Genomic DNA, 19,354 nt, shown 5'->3' with positions numbered 1-19,354 from the left:
GTGGCAGAGGGCCGATCGTAAAATCGTCCTCGAACGATCGCGTCGCTTTGCCAGTCTGCTCCAGCTCGAACTGCCGTGATATGATTGCGACAGCTCTGTGTTCCCTTTCGTCTTGTTGTGGTTGTTCTTTATACTTTCTTATTCACGGTGGACGTTATGATGAATACTGATTTTTAGGCGCATTATAGGTGTAGCGCAGGCGTGGTTTCCGCAGTGAGGGCGCGGAGCTCGAATCGCGCATTTTGCAGACCGGACTGCTTACAAAGGAGGTTTGGGCGGAAGATCAGCGTTTCCTATTCAGAGCACGAGCAGCGTGGCTGTTACTGTATACAAACAAGTGGAACGCACCGCCACGGCTTTATGGTCACATACAATATGCTACGAACCACGGCAACGCCACCAGTTCGATCTTGAATAATCGTAGCGACCGCAATTCGGCGAAGTGACAAACGGAATGCGGGGACCTTTTGAAATTCCTTCCCAATTTCCTGAAGGCGGTTGTATCTTCTGCATTAGCGTTAAATTCTAGTAAAATAAGAATTTGTTGTTAATCTTTTCTCAACTAACTTTCTTTCAACCTTGCGGAATCGTTTTGCAAGCAAGGGCAGTTTTATGTTATTATACAAAGGGGGGGGGGGGGGGGGGGGAGGGGGTCGTGTGGCTGCATGAACAACACAAAAAAGGCTGTACTAATATATTTTTCTTCTCGTACTTATTCTATATACTAAGCCTAAATTCTATTGCGAGATGCAGGTCGCACTTCCTAAGCGGGAATTTGTGCCTGAGTACTCATTCGCCAGACGCCATTCAAGGCTCCAGACAAGCTTCTTGAGCAGCTGACCAGACGTTGGTTAATGTCACGCATGTTGCTCAGTATCCCTTTCAGTATCAGTATCAGCTTTTCGCACGGCTGTAAAAGGAAACAGACCCGTGTAAGGCGTTGGGTTTCATTTGGCTGGCAAATGGTCATGCCGAATAAAACCAGCGCTATGGCCGCAAGCAGATGTGCGTTCTCATTCCTTCCGCTGCTTTTGCTCGTTACATCCATGTTCATTTACGCCCTCATCCACGATAATCACATGCGGTACATTTTTTGCACCTTCTTTCTCCTTCCCTATAACCGGCCTATCCCTGGAATCTTTTTCTACTAAGTGTTTTCCTGTGCCGCCTGGGGTTATGATTGCATGCCACGTGTATAAGCTTATCTATTAGAACCGCAGTACGTCTACAGCCCGTGGTGCAAGCGCTTGCGTGCTCTTTTTCATGCGTGCTACGAGGTCTGTCATGGCTTAGGATGTCTTCGCTCTGTTTACTTCATCGGAAGTGTGTGCCAATACCCACACGTGGGTCATTTAGGAAAGCGGCTCTGACAGCCTTCGCCAGGAGCCGCAAATTCGGGCTGGGCTAAAGGAGAAACGGCCTTCGGGGTACAAGCCATGCTTATAGCTTGTCCACGCTTGCTCCCACCCCTGACTACAAGCCTTGCTTCTCTCGCTATTGGCACAGACGCTTGTAGCAACTCCGATATCCCCGAGCCGTCCCGAAAGTGTCCTTTCTAGGTAAGTGCATCGTAATGGATGTCTTGGCTAAGGATTGGGAAGAAACATTACAGGGCCCATTACCGCGGGTGAGCCGATGTCTGCGCGTCTCAAAGTACTCTCTCAAGCACAAACGCACGTGCACACGTGCGCAAAAAAGAGCTCGTTTAGATGCAGATTTCTCCAGAGAAGTTAAAAATAGTACTTTCGAAACGAGCGAAGGGCATGAATATTAAATCTCACCGATACCTTTTAAGTACCTCGAAATGTAGTCAGAAAGCAAATAAAAAGAACATTTTCTTTGCGAAGCAATATCTGACCGGGAACGTATTTGGGTTGTTCACCCGCGTATTGCTATTTGGTCTGGGAAATGAAATATTGCCTCGTTGGGCGATGTTTCGGGAAAGTAAGATAATAAGCGCGCGGTGTTCATCGGGAATAAAGAAATGAACACACACAAAATTAAATTCTGTGTGATTCGCTTTGGTTTAGTTTGGGCGGCTTAACATATTAAAGTGATTCAGGCTCAGACAAACGTCGTAGTGGAGGGCTCCGGAAACTGCGAGCACCTCGGGTTCTTATGCGCGCATCGGCATCGCACAGCACATTGGCTCCTTGCTTTTTGCCTCTATTATAACGCGGCCACTGCACGCTGTGATTCAACCCCGCATCATTGGGCACAGTAGTCTACGCTCTAACCACTGAGCTAGAGTGGCTAGAACTGAGCCTAAGTAATGAGGCAGTTCTAAACCTCTCACATCAGTAAGTCGCTTGAGGCGAGCCCGGCGACAAGATAGCAATCGTGTTTAACCAAAGGAAAAAACAACGCTAAATGTTAGACAGAACACACAGAAAGACGAACGGCACAGGCGCTGACTCCAACTAAGTTTATTGAAAGATACATGTGTACAAATATATAGCCCGAAGATGGTGAATGAATGCCTGCGCATGTTCTGAAAGATAGGACGAAAAAAAAAACAGAAAAAACGTTCTAAGGTAAAACTTGTCATAACCTTGCATCTTTCAATAATCTATGCTCGCTTTCATGCAGAGATATAGAAGTGGTGCTGACACGCCTGTCCCGTTTGTCTTTCTGTGTGTTCTAACATTTAGCACTGTTTTTTTCTTTGGTTAAACACAATGTCACACCAACTAGCCCAGTAAGAGATACTGTTGAAGAATAGCAATCGTTTAAGTATATAGTTTAGAATCTTAACGAGACAGAGAACAGCCTCTAGAAGCGTGGAAAAAAAAAATTCAGGCGACATCCTGTCTTCACGTTGTTCTTTTTTCTTTTCATGCTCATTATTTAGAAACTATCGCAGCTCAAAATTAATATGAATTGCAAACCGTTCGATATGGCCCCACATTATTCCTCTCTTCGTTTTAAGGGCAAATGATTTCATCTTGCTCACTCATGGCTACGCTTGAATTCTTAAGCTGTTACTATAGCAACAGTGAGCCGTCGAGGCAGAGGGCATCAGCCACACGCACCGAGAGCCCCAGTCTTCGTGAGAAGACAGAGGTTCTCGGTGCCTATGACCCGAAGAAAGCTGGGTGTGTGTAATGAGGATAGTGGCCAAGCGGATATTACATTGTGATTTCTAGTATACTACTTTAATTCTAGTTTATCGATAGCTTCATAAGTTTACTCTCTGTGGGCAAAATAAATTAGCCACAGTGTCAGTGAAAAATGCGCCAAAACATCAAATTGTATCTGCATACTCACGGACGTAAGCTTCACCCCTATATCCAGGCTCAAATGTTTTTTTCCCCGGCAGTGATGGGAAAGTCCTGCCTTTGCTTCCACAGTGTTATGGGCATTGCTCGTGCTAATTGGAGAACAGAAGGCTTTTAATATCAGTCATGAGTGCCCAATGCCTTCCACCTTTTTAATTTTTTTCCGCAGTGGCAGTTATGAAGCAAATGTTTCATGCAGCGGCCGGCATGTTCGTTTCAACCGCGTGTTTGTATCCGCACACTTTCCAGGCTTTGTAGGGATTTGTGACATAGCAGAATTGATTGGCGCTACACGGAAGCCGTGCCTCTTGGGTCTCCTCGCTGGCTTCGTGCCAATTATAAATTTCGTCGTTTTCTAGTTTCGAACACTTTCATATATCGCCCTGAAAGCGTGCTTACTGTCGCCTTTTCAAAGTTAGCTGGATTTGAGTGGTTTTGACTGCGCACATTGTGATAAGTTATCAATATTATTCTAAAAAAACAAAAAGGTGTCATTCCCTCACGTGCGGTAACACTGCGCAATAAAGGCTAGAACAGTGTTCATGCAGTTGCTCGTGTCCGGGCCCAATGCATCATGTTTTTAATGATATCATACAGGAAAGATTTTGAGCGTCGGATATTGTGTGCATGGTAATATTTTGCCTTCGTCAGCCAGAAAATGTTCCGTCGTTTCATCGCGGCCACGCCAGTGGTATAACCGGGTTTATGGACTTCGCTGCAAAATTTAAAGTTATATATTAGAATCTATTTAGTGAGCTTTGTCATGCGTCAGCCGCGGTTACTCTATCCATGAGTATTTTCTAATTTAAATTTCTCACATTGCACTAGGGTTTCTTTTTTTTGTACGCTTTTTTCTGCTTGGCATCAAATGTAGTGAGCCTAATAAATATTTGTTCTGATCCGCATTACACGCTCTTCCCAATGCCATGGTCTGTTTGTTTTTCTTGCTCCTTATGGTACAATTTGGCTTAAATATATGTTAGAGTATTTTGTGATTCGTGCATGGTTTAGGTGTATTCTAGCCGCATTTATTCACTGAAAAGTATAGAGATTTGGGTAGTATTTAATTACTGCGAACAAAATGTCGTTAGTTTCTGTATTTAGGCAACTGCGAAAGAAATTCGCCGCATAAGAAACAAACCCCGCTACTTAAATAGTGAATAAAAAATAAAAAAAAAACAAATATTAGGCAGATCTTGCAATTCATTCGAATTCGATACGATATAGCACAAACACCAGGTAAAAAAAAACGAAAGCAAATTTTCCTAAAGAGATTACTTTCTTTGTTCCAAGGACGTCCAAATCAGCTGGCGAGGTGCTTTTTTAAGATTAGGACAAAGTGCGCCCGTGCGAAATTATCTTGCTTTGTCAGCTTTGTCGTACGGGCTCGCAACAGAGCGAAAAAAGAAAAGGGCCACTCTGAATTTCTCACGAGTGATTCTCAGTATTTAATTAGAAGCGAAGCACAGCAGTTTTGTTCGCGGCAAGGTTTCTTGAAGCAGCTAAAGGGTACTCATCAATAAGAAAGCAGGGATATGCTAATTACTCTCTAAATTGAGTTCCTCCTGCTTGACAAGTATATATGGGCCTAATGTGAGATAACTGGGTTAGCATAGGATTTTCCTGAATAAATTAGATACCTTTAATGCCTCGAGCGAGCTTCATCATCTTGCAGGTTTTTGTGAGATGCGTTTTATAGCACCCCCCCCCCCAAAAAAAAAAACAAAAAAAACACTTGTTAGCAATCATGTTTCGAACGCACCGAAGTCTTCATGGCTTAACGGAGTGCAATGTAAAAGACATACTTTAAAATTAAGGTAATGTCGCAAAAAGCATAAAAGAACGCAATGCTTCCTAATTTTGCCCACATCAGCTGAACCTGGGAACATGTCATGCACCTCAAAACCCGACATACATGCGACCTTTTTTTTATGTTTTTTCAAGATCTTCGCGGGTTGAAAAGAGCCCAGATGGAAATACACGAAACGAATAAGCGGCGAAACAACGCTGGTGTTCTTCGATGCGAAAGCAAATGCGACCAGCAAGTGAAAAAAATTAAAACCGCGGAGTGATGTCCGTGGGAACGGTCTCTTCTGTTAAAATCATGGAAAGGCTCATTCCGACGCCACTGCGCGAACAGTAACAGGCGCGATAGGTCGCAAGAAGATTTGCATGCTCGAATGAATGAAGACGCATATCACAGGATGTCTGCTCAGCCGTGGAGCGGATACCAGCTGTGCGGTTTTCTTCGACACATTTCGCTTTAGGGAGAAAACAGAGGCAATTCGAGACGACAGTAGGTCGTTTACTCACGAAAAAGAACAATTTCATGGTTGCAAAAGCGTTTATTTTCAGGATCATCTCATTTATGCGGCCATGTCACCCCATAGCTCGTCGGCCATGTTGAGTGCAGTTTCGATTGTGGGAAAGAAAAGAAAGTGTACGGGCTTGCTATTGGATCTGTAGCTGAGCCAACTTCGTTACTTGTGCGGACAATGGAGAAATTGTATAAGAAATAAAGGAAGAAATAAATAAATAACGAGAGAAAGAAAAAAGAAAGTGAAAAGCGCTCCTCGCAACGGCCGTCGTCCGCCACCTTAGCGGTGGCGAGTGGAATGACGACCTACAACACGTAAAACCTCCGGTGGCAGGCGAGTCTCCACCGCAAATGGTGAAGGCTTACCATTTCCAGCTCCGTAGGGCCGCTGGATGCCTCGCCTCCCACCCGTCAAATATCTGGCAGACCCAGATCGGCGGCGGCGCGCGTCCTTCTCCGACGTCTGGAGCCGAGTGCGCGCCGCCGGGCGAGAACCGGCGGCTTGATGTGGTATAAACGCTCCATGTATCCGGTCTGAAGGCCAACCATGTGGCGTTTGTATAGCTCTCCACTAGGTGAACATGTTATTTTTTTGCACGTAACAAAGAATGTTCATTACAGCAATGTGACATTATTAAATTCTTAGTTATAGCTTACACTGGTTATCGGGGAAATTTTAATGCTAAAATGACATTTTATGCTATTTCTGTCTTGCAAGTACCGTTTCTCAGTTTGGTTAGTCATCATCTGGGAAACTACTATACTAGTTACAGTTTAGCAAGCCGTTCTTCTCGCATATATTTCAAAGGACACCAGGAGACATGTGTGCAGTCATAGAAAATGCGATTATGTTGTTATCAACGAAACACGCGGCTAAACCGTTCTTTCTAAGGATACATTTTTTGTTTTCGAAAGCGCTCTGTTCAAACAAGATCACGAGCTCGCAGACGCCGAGATTTCCGGTTGCTTTGAAATTTCAGTCGAATATATATCAAGAATGGCGCCCTTGGAAGCGGTTAGGGCAATACCAGACTTGCTGTAGGTGCCGCCAAGATGGTGTAGTGGTTAAGGTACCCGACGACTGTCCCTAAGGATGCGGGATCGAATACAGGCAGCGCCGACTGTTTTCGATGGAGGCGAAAAGTAAGGTGTCCGTGTGCTGTGCAATGCCAGTGAACGTTAAAAGAACCCCAGGTGATCGAAACTTCTGGAGCTGTTCACTGCGGCGTCTCTCATTAGTTGGGTCGCTTCAGGACGTTAAGCCCCGCAAACCAAACCACACGAATCCAAACCAAACCAAACCAAACCAAACCGCGCTTGATGCATTCATAACCGAAACGTTGCTAACAATTTTTTTTATAATAGCTCTAGCACAAACTACCTATGAAAAGGTACTGTTGGACATGAATAGAAGCCTCACGCTATATTTTTATCTCATCTACTATAGCTGAAAATTCTTCGTGAATGCCGACAGAGCATGGTAAGAATTTTGCTGACGGCGCATGTATATACACGCTCGTAACCTCGTTGTCACCTTCGCCTTTTTCCCAAGTACTGGTGCCTTCTAAAACTCATTTCCGGACGATGAAACGGTATTTTTTTTAAATATGTCATCCTTCCGTAAAAGAGAATTCGGTAGCAGGTGTCAGCCAATTTAGGCAACCAGCGAGTCCGCCTTGACAGTTCGATGTGAGCGCCGGATCTGTCGATTTACAAAAATGTCTTGAAAAGGAAAAAAAAAAAAAGCCATCGTCTAACAAAGAACATTCGCGATGCGTGGCGAATTTAGTTCGTTCTTCAAATGGGTACCGAAAAATGGCGATGCTCTTGCGCTCTATCTCCACAAGCTTGGCGACGGGCTCGTTATCTGCGAAAAGCGCGTTGGACCCGGTAGCTGCGACACGTGTCGCGGCTAGACACCAAATTTATTCTACGCGCTAACGACAGTCACCTCTGGGTGCGGCAGGCGAGAAAACGAAATTGGACAGTGTTCGCAGGTTTTGCGCTTTGTATGTGACGTCATTATCATAATAGGAAATGTGACCGGTCGAGCGGGAAATTTTATTCCACCAATGGAGGGGGGGGGGAGGGGGGGGTGTGATTTAGATTTAATTTCTATCATCTGTTGCTGTTCTTAGAGAAAGAGAAATAAGTAGCATTGGTGATTATGCTGCTATAATTCTGCTTCACAAATCACACGCTCGTTCCGGGCCCCAGTGGCCGCATTTAGGTCGACAATTAGTGTAAACGTGCCTTTGTGCTTTACTTTCTAGAAACATTTTAATCAGATACTGGTCCGGCCCTCACAAGGGGAAGGCATTTTTTAGTTGTATTAATGAGATACGTGTAGCAATAAATTTGCATAATTTCGGGCTAGTTGGTGTGATGCCCGTTTAGACCAGAGAATAATGCCAAAAAACAAAAAAGAGCATTCTACTATTTTTCTTCCGACAACTTGGTTTGAGCCAATCTCTTTCAAGGCTTTCGAGAATACGCATAGCAGACGCAAAACGAATGCGTGAGATAGGCTAACTTTCCTTCGTATTTCTTACCATGCGATCTTGGTGACAGGCACAATTGCGAACTGCTCCCACGTCCCTGCTTCGTGCCTGTTAAGTTGTTCAACGTAGCTTACCCAAGTGACATCACATACTTGCAGGTACCTTTATTTTAGAAGGGGGATATGCTTATGACGAGAAAGCAAATTATGCAGATGTCGCAGACGGCACTTGAATCTTCCGGTGACTGAGTATTGTAAGGTGAATTTCACGGTGGCCACGATTAGCCCTTAGTCTATATGCCTGATTAATTCTAATTGGAAATACCACCGATGCCTCAGGGCTTGTAACTGAAACTAATTTCGTCGTGCGCAGAAACTGCAGGGCAGCATCAGGGCCACAGGCCAGTTTAGGAAAAAGAGCCAATGCAGAACTTGCGTGCAGAGCAGAACGTGTTTTGATCTTCGCCAGGGGAAGTAAAATACCCATTTCCTCAAGTATTTCAGTCTAGAGACGCCCAACAGGAGGCGAGAAGTATGTTCGAACTCATTGAAAAATTGCTTAGTACCCTCCCTGCTGCAATGCATTGAACCTCGGACTTCAAGCATACAAAGCGCCTATTTAAAGGGCCTGGCTACTGCAGAAATTGCTTGCTTAAAATGTGCGTTAACAGAAAGTTAGCAAATAAAACCTGAACTCTCTGAAGCAAAATTTACTGCATTTCAATTTTGGCCGTATGCGATGTTTTAGGTGAGCATCTAGTGATTCAGAAATAGAAATCTCTGAGCTTTCACATTGAAAACTCAAATACAAAATAATGCCTGTAAGCCTTTTTTTCGGAGAACATTCGTCAGAATCTATTTCGCATACGTTTAGATTCAACTCCTTCACAAAGCATATTCCGAACACGCCCAATCACGCGAAAACAGTGTCTTACACTCGGTTCGCAAGAAACTTTCCGAATTTCCAGCGCACCACCACCAAAGCTTTTTTCGCACTCACGTCTCGTCCGTTTGTTTAAGATTTCTCTTGGTATGGGCTTTATATTTGACTCAATATTATCAGCACGTATGTGTTTTTTGGGGTTTGAATAACCCACTTCAAACATTTTGTTCTAAATTTATTAACGTGCTTGTTATATCCAGTATTAATTCCACCGACTCCGACCATTACTTGTCACCAGAAGAACACAGTTTTCACGAACCTCGTTGTTTATTGCAGTGGGCGCCGCAGAGAAAAAGCGATAAATGACTGTAGACAAGGTACCACTCACTGACTTTCTGTTGCACCTATTGTCGTTTTTACGTGGTGTTTATGAGAATGTTTAACTACAAGAACAAAACGATACTAAGATAAGATATTGTTCCTTCAACGCATCTCACTTTCAAGCATGCAACTGTTAAGCACAGGCTTTTGTCCTTATTTGGTGGCGATGGTGAACTTGAAAAGTTCAATGCGGGGTAATATACTTAGCAGAAAATCCACCGTCTTAAAGCGACCATCGCGTCATGACTTCGCACATTTCCCATACTGTTATATTTCCACCAGTGTTGTAGGCCCAGTTGCAATGCACTTTCTGTTACCTTCCTACCACACAGGCTTTGCTCCTCGGGCCGCTGCTGCCTCAAAGTTGCTGACCGCTCCGTCTTTGCCGCCCTCATCGTGTACCGAATTTCTCTTCATCTGTCATAATTTGTGGCTTCTTTTCTCACCAGTGGCCGCCATTTTCCTCTTTCCTCTCGCACCAGTTGTTCTCCCTGCTTGCCCTAACCGTCTTCCTACGCTCGGACATTATCAGAGCTGAATGAGATTTTTCAGTTTGCGGCGGGCATTTTTGCCATTGTTTCTTGCTTGAACCACTGACATTTATTTCCCCTGCTGTGTTACTATTCTTTATTTGCTTCTTTATTCGTAGCCATTGCTTTTGCCTTATCTGTCGATCGAGCGCAGGTAAAGTGAATGTTCGTACTTTTTACTTCCCTCTCTTTACAGCAGTAGGTTTTGAACTTGTTTTATGGCAGGAAAGCGAAGAAGTGCCTGCTGTGGTAAAAGCTGGTTAGATAGTTTTTCCAGGTATAGTGTACTGCCGCAGGTCATGAAAATGAATATATTATATTGGCTGTGGCATACCCGTTGTCATCTTCTTCGGGGAAAAGGAAAAAAAAGTGAAAAGGTATAACGATAGAGAATAATTACACGCTGGCAGTAATAGAGAGAACCAGACAGTATTCACTCAGCTTTCACTACACAAATATACTTTACACATACATGGGTGGATCAATCGATTGTGTTATGTGCGTGGCATCAGGGATGACCTGTGTCTTAGGCAGTCCTTTTAATGCTTTATGTATTAGTGTCGAGGGGCGACTGAACGAAACAAGCTTCGTATTATTGATAAATGGACCATTCAACGAGGAAGGAATCATCATTTCCGCAAGATTCAACAGCAGCATAGGATAATTTATTTAATCAGCACAATTTGCAGCTGCCTGTGATAACGATGAAATTCAAGGCTCTCGACGTAGTATGGATGCAAGAAATGTGCGATTTCTTAAGCGAATTCAATGCTGGAATATGCGGATTTTGTTTCTGGTCACAGAAACCTTACCAGAATTAAAGGGGTAGGAAACGTGATTTCCCGCATGTATTTCTGGCCCAACAAATGAAGGTGCTTACTTGCCTGTTTTTATGGGGTTTGAGAGGCACCGTATTGGAGGACTCCGTAAATTTAGACCGCCTGGGGTTCTTTAATGTGCACTTACATCGCACAGCACGCGGGTGCATTGCTTTCCGCCTCCACTGAAAAGCGGCCGCCACGGCCGGGATTCGATCCAGCATCCTATCGCATAGTAGTCGAGTGCCCCAACCACTGCACCACCGTGGCAATGAAATTGTTTTATGGGCGTTTTTTTTTTTTTGTCCTCCGACAGCATTTGCGGATATCATGGTAGTGTTTGTTAAAGCAGGGTACTCCTTTTCTTCTACTGCAGAAGAGACAACTTGGCAAAACATGAATGTTTTTAAAATTCGTTACAATAAGGAAAAGAAGAAATATGCAATATTTCGAAATACTTTTTTTTTGCCTGCAGCTTAAGTTTCGCTTGCGGCATGATGTGAGGTAGGGAAAGTAGCACACGCCAACTTAAAGGTTACGTTGTTTGCATTCCGCACGGGACTTGTGACGGTTCTTTAATTCTCATTCGACCGGAGACGCAATTTATTCTCAGTTCAGTAGAAATGGCGAGGGGGGCTTGCTTGAACGGAGTGATTTCTGGAAATACCAGCACCTTTCTTTTTGCCCTGGTATTTCCAAACATGACTCCTGGGAATTGCGTCAGCTGTCGGGACCATCACTGTTCTTCGCGTTATATTTCTGCGCCATAAGGTACATAAACAGAACTTTTCGGCGAAACCCAACGCTGGAGTAGATTACACAATATAACGCTTGCTTCTCTGCGTTTGTTATTCATGAGTTTCTCTGTCCCATAACTAAACAAAAACAAAATCGGGGAATAATGTTTCTCTGCAAGGAAATGAACCTTCTAAACATCAACATGAATGAAGCCTGCTTTGCTGTCAGCGTATGTGTGTGATTTCTGGAAAAATTCCAATGACCCATCGGGCGACACATAAAACGAGTTATCGATCGCTGGTTACCATTGGGCAGGACATATATAAAGCCATTTTCACTGCAATCTCTACAACAAACTGACCTAGAATGTTTACTGACGACTTGCTCCTTTCATTGCGGGAAGCGAGACAGTCCCTTGGTCAACACACCACCCGGGAAAGCTTCGCAAACTTAACCTGATTTACTGCACAGACAGACCGATCACGTGATATTGGGTTAGCGAGCGGAATCGCTTGTTGTGAAATTGTTGCTCTGCTTTGGACTTGCAGTGACAGCAAACGGACCTACACAGTTATAGATGACCAGCCGCACGTATAAGCTTTCATGTCTGACCAAGACAAAAGGATATAAACAAACTACGCGTGAAAAACAGTATTGGAGCACAAGAAGGGTTTTTAGGCACAGGCGCAGTTCTATGAAGTAATCAGGGCTGGGCTGAGAACATGACATAACTTTGGATTTCTCTTAATGACATGGACTCTTCTGTCTGCTACGAATGTGCATTGCGGTTTAAGGTTTATATATTTATAGTTTGCGCACTTCTCATGGGTCTTAACTCTCGTTATTTGTGACTGGTTTGTACAGGAAGCATCTCCTTTCGCGTGAAATTTTTTTCTCGACGAAGATTCACTTTGACTGTAAAATTAGGTTTTTGTGTCCTTGAGAAACTTGGAGTTTTTCCCGGATTTCAATTGACTGTTTGGTGTTCTAGCCTTTCTTGGTCGGCTCTTTTTCATTTCATTTTTATGGATCTAAAAGTACTTTGACCTCGTTATCTTTTGATTTATTTAATCTTAGAATGTCACTGAAAATTAACTGAATTTGGCTTGTGTCGATGGGGACCCCAATGTAATTATGCAGATATTGCTGTCATCAGTGGAAAATTATATTTATCTAGAAAACGCGAATAAAAGGCATGCAGATGTCTTCATCATCAAAGAATTTCGTGAGTGAAGCTCTTGCATCGACACCACTTTTTCATCGCGGATCTCAGGGGCAGCGCTACAACTCCATTCACTTTAGAAGGTTAAGGTTGGCAACGTGTCCTTTTCCCTAAGGAGACCAGGAGTCTTAATCGACTGGTGCGAATAACCTTGAATACGATTCTCTTTGGGATAATTGGGTCTCTCTTTCCAAGCCGGACTAGCATCAGTCTGGATAGAAATAACAGGAGAAACATTTAATTTTTATAGAGAACAGTAATACAATGAATGTGTTCTCAATGAAGCTTTGACGGTTATCTTCTGGTAAGTTTAAAGTGCCCACTAGAATAATACTGGTACCCGTCGTGCTATTTGACTTGTACATCGAAATACTAGGAACAAAATATTTATATTGCTGCGCGTTGACTGGTACCGTTTTCATTCTTTTTCATAATACGTGGGCAATTACTATCCATATATCCTGCTCTAAGATGAATTTGCACTTTTGAGTGCATATAAAGATGCTTATCTCGGAAGTTCGAAGGTTGCTACGAAATCAGGCAAAACATTTACAGCCACACGGGAAGGAGCTATTTCGGCATTACCTAATTTTTAATGTCATTTCGACTTTGGAAGTCGCGTGGAGTTCAGTAACTTAATGAAATGTAATTTTATGCGCAGTATTTAGGTACTCATGACATCAGGATTTGGGAAGCTAGGCTTCACCGCAGACTACTTAGGAGCAGACCAGGCGTCGAGGCAGGAGCAGCCAGGCATAGAAAGAAAAGAAAGAGTTTTATGTACAACTCTTTGTTCGTAGTGAAGTGTGTACAGGTCGAGAGAGGAGAGCATGAGCTGCCGGTGGACACGATACCACGGCTTAAACACTTTTTGCTGTCTCTAGCAGTAGAAATGGAAATTATTTGGGGACAATCGCGAGCACGTGCTGAACTCCGATAGCGTCAACGAAAGGAATATCATCATGCACTGGTGTGGAAAAAAAAAACTTATACACGAAAACGTGCTTGTCTTCATTACCAGCGATAATAAAGGATATCTCGCTAACACAGTAATTTGCAGGTATTCATAACCTCCCATGTTTCCGGCAGTTCTGGTTCAGGTGGGGTTTACCGCTGTGCAACAGCAATGACTTCAAAAAAAAATAGTGGGGTAAATTATTTGCATTCACAATCGTGACAATGGCAGAGTAGGCGCGTATTGTCCTTTGACACAGACGCCTGGTGTTCTGAGTTTTTGTAATGAATACATAGTGTCCAAGCGCAGAGGAAATCAGCTACTGCCGAGCCATTGTCCTGGCTGTGAAAGGACGTTTTTTTTTTTTTTCCTTTGCGTCGTTCTCTGGAGTCTTGGTAACTAAATCACGGACTATACAAAACTACGATCCACAAACGACCCAGTTGTGCACCGCAACGTTTTGCGATCTCTGCGACAAAGCGTTCCTGACTCGGCATACGGCTTGAATGGCCAAGCACACATTTAATTTGGAGCCCCAGCCTAGGGCAAGAGAGTGGGGCAAGGCAGACGCTGGGTGCGCATTTTGCGGCCCGGAAATCAACAGACCACCAAGGCATCCCGCCTTGGCCGCCTCGGGGCTGGAAGTAATCAGAAGAGCCCCGCTTTGGAACTCTTCACTGCAGTGGTTCTGTGTCAAGGCAACACTGGCGGCTTCATTAAGGCGAGTAACTCCGAGAGAATGCTCGGTAGTCTCTGTTTTCAGAAAGAAGAGAAAAGAAACGAAAAAGGAACACTCTCCCATTGCGCGCTGCAGCCATTCCCTGTTTCGTTTTTCCCGAGTTTGGTAAGTAAAACGCTTCGAGTTGGTTTCCTGGATTTTGTTATCCGCTTCTCGGCTCAACGCCTCGTCGCCTCAGGGATTGTCTTTTTTTCAGTATTTGCTTGATGCTGTGTTCCCAAGGATCTTGCTGTGTCCAGGGCCAGGATGGTTTTTCTTATTTTGGCCTCTTTTGGTTCGAATTCTTGCGGTTGAAGGCGAGAGTGGTGTTGCTTCAGACTTCCAGTGAAGAAAGTGAAAAAAGTTTGTAGACTTGTGGTAAGATCTAGGCCAAGCAGAGTTGCTCAAATAGCTTTTGGAAGCGCCCGTAGCAAAGTTCTTCGCGTCAGCGCGTCTATTTCTTGAGCGAATTTCCCGCGGTCACGTTTTTCTTCGCTTCGTCTCTGCGTATGTGTTTCATGAATGCTTGAAGGGCAATTTCAGGCTGTCGAGTGCTGAGAAGGAACCATTCTGAAGTAGTTCTGGAGGAATAGAAAATGGCGTCCGTTAATGTATGTATCCTGCTTGCAAGCGCCACGAAGGGATTTGCATGTCTTACCGAACATCCCTTTTATGCAGCTTGACCAATCGAGGCATACTGAACACAATCAAGTGCTGAAAATAAATCATTAATGTGAATAATTATAATGATAATTTACGTTATAAAATTACTTAATGAGACAATCGCGCCACAGGCACTTTGTTAAACAATATAATTGCTTCATATCGTAAACATATGAATTACGCGTGTTACTAAAAGTCCACGAAAGGTTAACCTGTCCTATCAATCCGTTGGCCTTTCCATAGATTGGTTAATAAATAGATAATTGAATAAATAAATTGGTAATGCCTATTATATATCCCTACTCACAATTATTAGAAGTTTTACAGCATATGTTTAACCAATCAGTCTGTAAAAGGGCCTGTTTTTTGCCGGTATATACTTGTCCGTGTTTACACAGGTGAAACCCAAGAACACCAGCTCGACATAAAAAAGATTTCTTTTACTAGAAGCGAAATTTTGAATTAATCGGGGCTGAACGAAACGAACCAAATCCACACGTAATTTGGTAAAGCTGTAGAGAGTAGTAAAACCAGCCCCCAGAGTATATATTTCCTTCTCTGAAAGCATGTACTCGACTGGATGCATCGCGCAGCAGAGGTTTGCAGCAGTAATCTCGACCACTTTATTGAAGCAACGAAGAATAATGCCCTTCTCTCTAGAAGTGACGAATGTCGTGAAAAAGCAGCGATAGGAACTTCATCAGGTATTATCTATCTCCAGAGCAGGGTTTTCTGCAGTTTGCCTTTTGTTTCCTGGTACATGTTAATAAGTATGAGCCATGCTTTTAGCGAACTATCTAGTGAAGAAGCCTAGAAGGTGCTTAAAAACGCAGGGCGTTCATGAATATAAGATCCGTAATGGCGGGAGGTTAAGCGCCTACCTAGAGTGTCGCTAGTATTCACACTTCTTTTATCGCTCGGGCTTTCAGTCGGCGCACATCCAGTTGATATATTTTTCTAACATGGACATTTGTCTTTTATTCCTGGTCTAAATTCTCGCTGAGAAACGTTGCCTGTGTTGGGCCTGGATAACGTATGAGTAATGCGCGTCGCTAACGATCCAGAAAATTGGAAGGTGCGCCGATAAATAACGAGGCTTGCGCTGTCATCGCCATCGCTGAACTTTTCTCTTTTCTATAGAGTGCTGGGAGAGCAAACGCCACTTGGACGCAACTTTCTTCGAGCAGCTTTCAGCTTTCTTAATTTTTTCTTTAACTTGGGGTTTGTCAGAAAACTGTTCCGGAGACAAATTAGTTTTGGACCTAGAAGTGCGAAATTACGCCGTGAAACGGAGTGCTCTTCCCCGAGACTTCTTATTTTCTAATTTGGCCGAAGAACGTACGTTTACCGTGATGGCTGCCAAGATGAGAGCGTGGTAGGGATTACGTACGTTTGGCGCTTCTTCGAAAAGGGTTCTCTGATCTGTTTGGTTTTACGACTGCTCTTTTATCATAACACGATCTGTCGGGCTAGTTGGTAACGATCCATATGTATCAGCAGCGCGAACACAATCAGAGGAAAAGAAGAAAAGATAGGACAGAGCGCTGAACTTGCAACTTTATTAGAGGAAACTGAAACCCGCACTTATATGCACACCGAGAAAACCACCCACCAGGGGGAATTGTCACGGCGACGTGACCGTCAGGGCGCACGAGTGAACTGGTAAAAAACACACGTGTCCGGGACATCAAAAGATTACACGAGGAGCATCATGAACAACACGCAGACAAACCTTTTCGTGAAATGACGCACTGCGGGCATGTGTAAACGAGAATGACAGGGTTGGGGGCGGGCAGTGACGGAAGGAAACAATGGAAAAAACAGAGAAGAGGGGCGCATTTTATTAAAAACATGGGAAGGCGAAAAGCGGTAAAAAAGGTTAGCAATACGAAGGAAGAGCGCCAACAATTAACACGGCTAAAGAAAAAAAGTGAGGGGTGTGCTTCTAAAATCTAGGTGAGATTAGATACCGCCAGAGAGAAAGGTAAATTCTTTTTCAGATAGTGAGATAGATGGGGTGCTTACGCAGCCTTCCTTAAGACCTGAGATGTAGGCGGCTTCAACAATTTCGCGCGTCAGTTGATTCTTATGTTTCTTCAGGATGGTTGTCTTCTTGAAACTGGGGGTGCATTTCTTTTTGCTGTCACATCCCCGACAGTGGGCGGGTAAGTTTTTTAAAAGGGCCCCGGATAAATCGTTCTTATGCTCCATTAATCTCTCATTTAAACATCTCCCTGTTTGGCCTATGTAAGCCTTACCGCATGTTAAAGGAATTGAATAAACGACGCCCTCCTCGCAGGCCGCGAGAGGGTCGCGATGCCTGGTTGTACAGCCACTAATCTTTTTCTTATTATTGACTTTGTTACACAGGCTTGAGAGGCGCAGTGGGGCTGAAAAGACTACTTCGACGCCTGATTTTTTACCAATTTTTTTCAGATTGTGTGATATTTGATGCAGGTACGGCACAACAGCAACCCTTTTGTTCCGCGGTCGGGCCTCATTTGGAACGTCACATTCGTGCTTCATACCTTTCAGGATTATTTCTGCTACAGATGCAAGGAGAGATTGCGGGTAACCTGATTGCGTCAGCCTCAACACTTGGTTGGAAAAACTAGCCTGCAGCTTGTGTTCACAGGATTTTGTGAGTGCGTTTTTAAAGGTTGACTTTACTATGTTTCTTTTGACCAGTTTTGAATGTGCTGAGTCGTAGGGCAGAATGGGTTTTTTGGCTCTTGGTTCAAATGACCAGCACACGTGGTTCTGTCCGAAAAAAACTTTTAACTCCAAAAACCTGATGGCGTTGTGTTCTGGGAATTCATGCGTAACTTCAAGAGGGGAAATAGTCCTCGAAACAACTTGGAGAACTTCATCTGCTTTTCTTTGAAATGCTTCAGGGATGCAATCTAAGAGAACCAGGAAGTCGTCAACATAGCGGAAAATTTTGAGAACGCTTGAAGACTCGAGCTGGTCCTTCAAGGATCTGTCGTGCATGGCCAAGAAAAGGTCACTCAAAATGGGGGCTATGCATGAACCTATACATATGCCTTGTTTCTGAATAAATCTGCAGCCGTCCCACTCAGTAACTGTCGATTTTAGGTAAGTGCACAATACTTCAATGAAGCCGTCCACAGTTGCACCACACTCATTTTGGAAGGCCACCACTGAAACCCCAACCCTGTCATTCTCGTTTACACATGCCCGTAGTGCGTCATTTCACGAAAAGGTTTGTCTGCGTGTTGTTCATGATGCTCCTCGTGTAATCTTTTGATGTCCCGGACACGTGTGTTTTTACCAGTTCACTCGTGCGCCCTGACGGTCACGTCGCCGTGACAATTCCCCCTGGTGGGTGGTTTTCTCGGTGTGCATATAAGTGCGGGTTTCAGTTTCCTCTAATAAAGTTGCAAGTTCAGCGCTCTGTCCTATCTTTTCTTCTTTTCCTCTGATTGTGTTCGCGCTGCTGATACATATGCTCTTTTATCAGTCTGATTTCTTTTATTTGTGCTTATGCTTTTCCATATGTTAAAGTAAAACGATTTACATAAGGTCATGCATTTCTCTGAAATGTTAAAAAAAAGAGAAACAATTTATAAATAATAAAAAAACCTTAAAAAATGATTGGCTTTTTGTTCTTTTTTACAATTTTGGACGGAAACTTGAGGTAAGGTTTCATACGTATGACGCAATAGCATAAGTGCCTCGTCCTAAGTCTGGATTTCACTTTGGATTTAAGCTTGCAAGCAATGACATTGTTTATTTTATTTTTATTTATCACAAGACACATACAGCCCCCTTATTTTTAAACTTGTCTAACAAACGTGACTCTTTGCGCCAGGGGTACTTTTTTTGGCTCTTGATCCAAACAGTCACGGATTCAATTTCGATCTTATCCTGATATTCTTTTCGGAGCAATGAATTCTCATTCCTGCAAACAACTATTACGCTTGAGTCATATTGCAAGCGTATAACCTTAATTTATTTGATGCTTTGTAATCAATTTAAATTATGCGTGTTCAAGCCTTGTAGTCCGTTGAAGTATTTGCGTTGTGACGTCACCACCGTTGTATGGCGTTTATGTTCTGGGGTGCCTGAACCCCTCGCACAACACAGAATGATCAAAGAAATTAGTAGATGGGCGAAGATAGGCCGGAGAAAAGTTGTGCAGTCTTGGACAGTCTTTGGTGAGGAACGGCTTAATCATATACAGGATTCGAACATTCATGCTGAAAAGTGCTGAGTGAAGTTTTTGGAAAGCACTTCTCGTCCGCAGGGATTGAACGCAGTTTTGGGTCTTGAGTGTTCCGCTCTTGAGAATTGTTAGTCGCCTCCAAGCCATTCTAACTTGACTGAAGAC

This window comes from Amblyomma maculatum, chromosome 10 (assembly GCF_055883805.1).
Source record: "Amblyomma maculatum isolate TAMU_Amacu chromosome 10, ASM5588380v1, whole genome shotgun sequence".
Taxonomy (NCBI): Eukaryota; Metazoa; Arthropoda; class Arachnida; order Ixodida; family Ixodidae; genus Amblyomma; species Amblyomma maculatum.
This window is presented reverse-complemented; position numbering follows the sequence as displayed.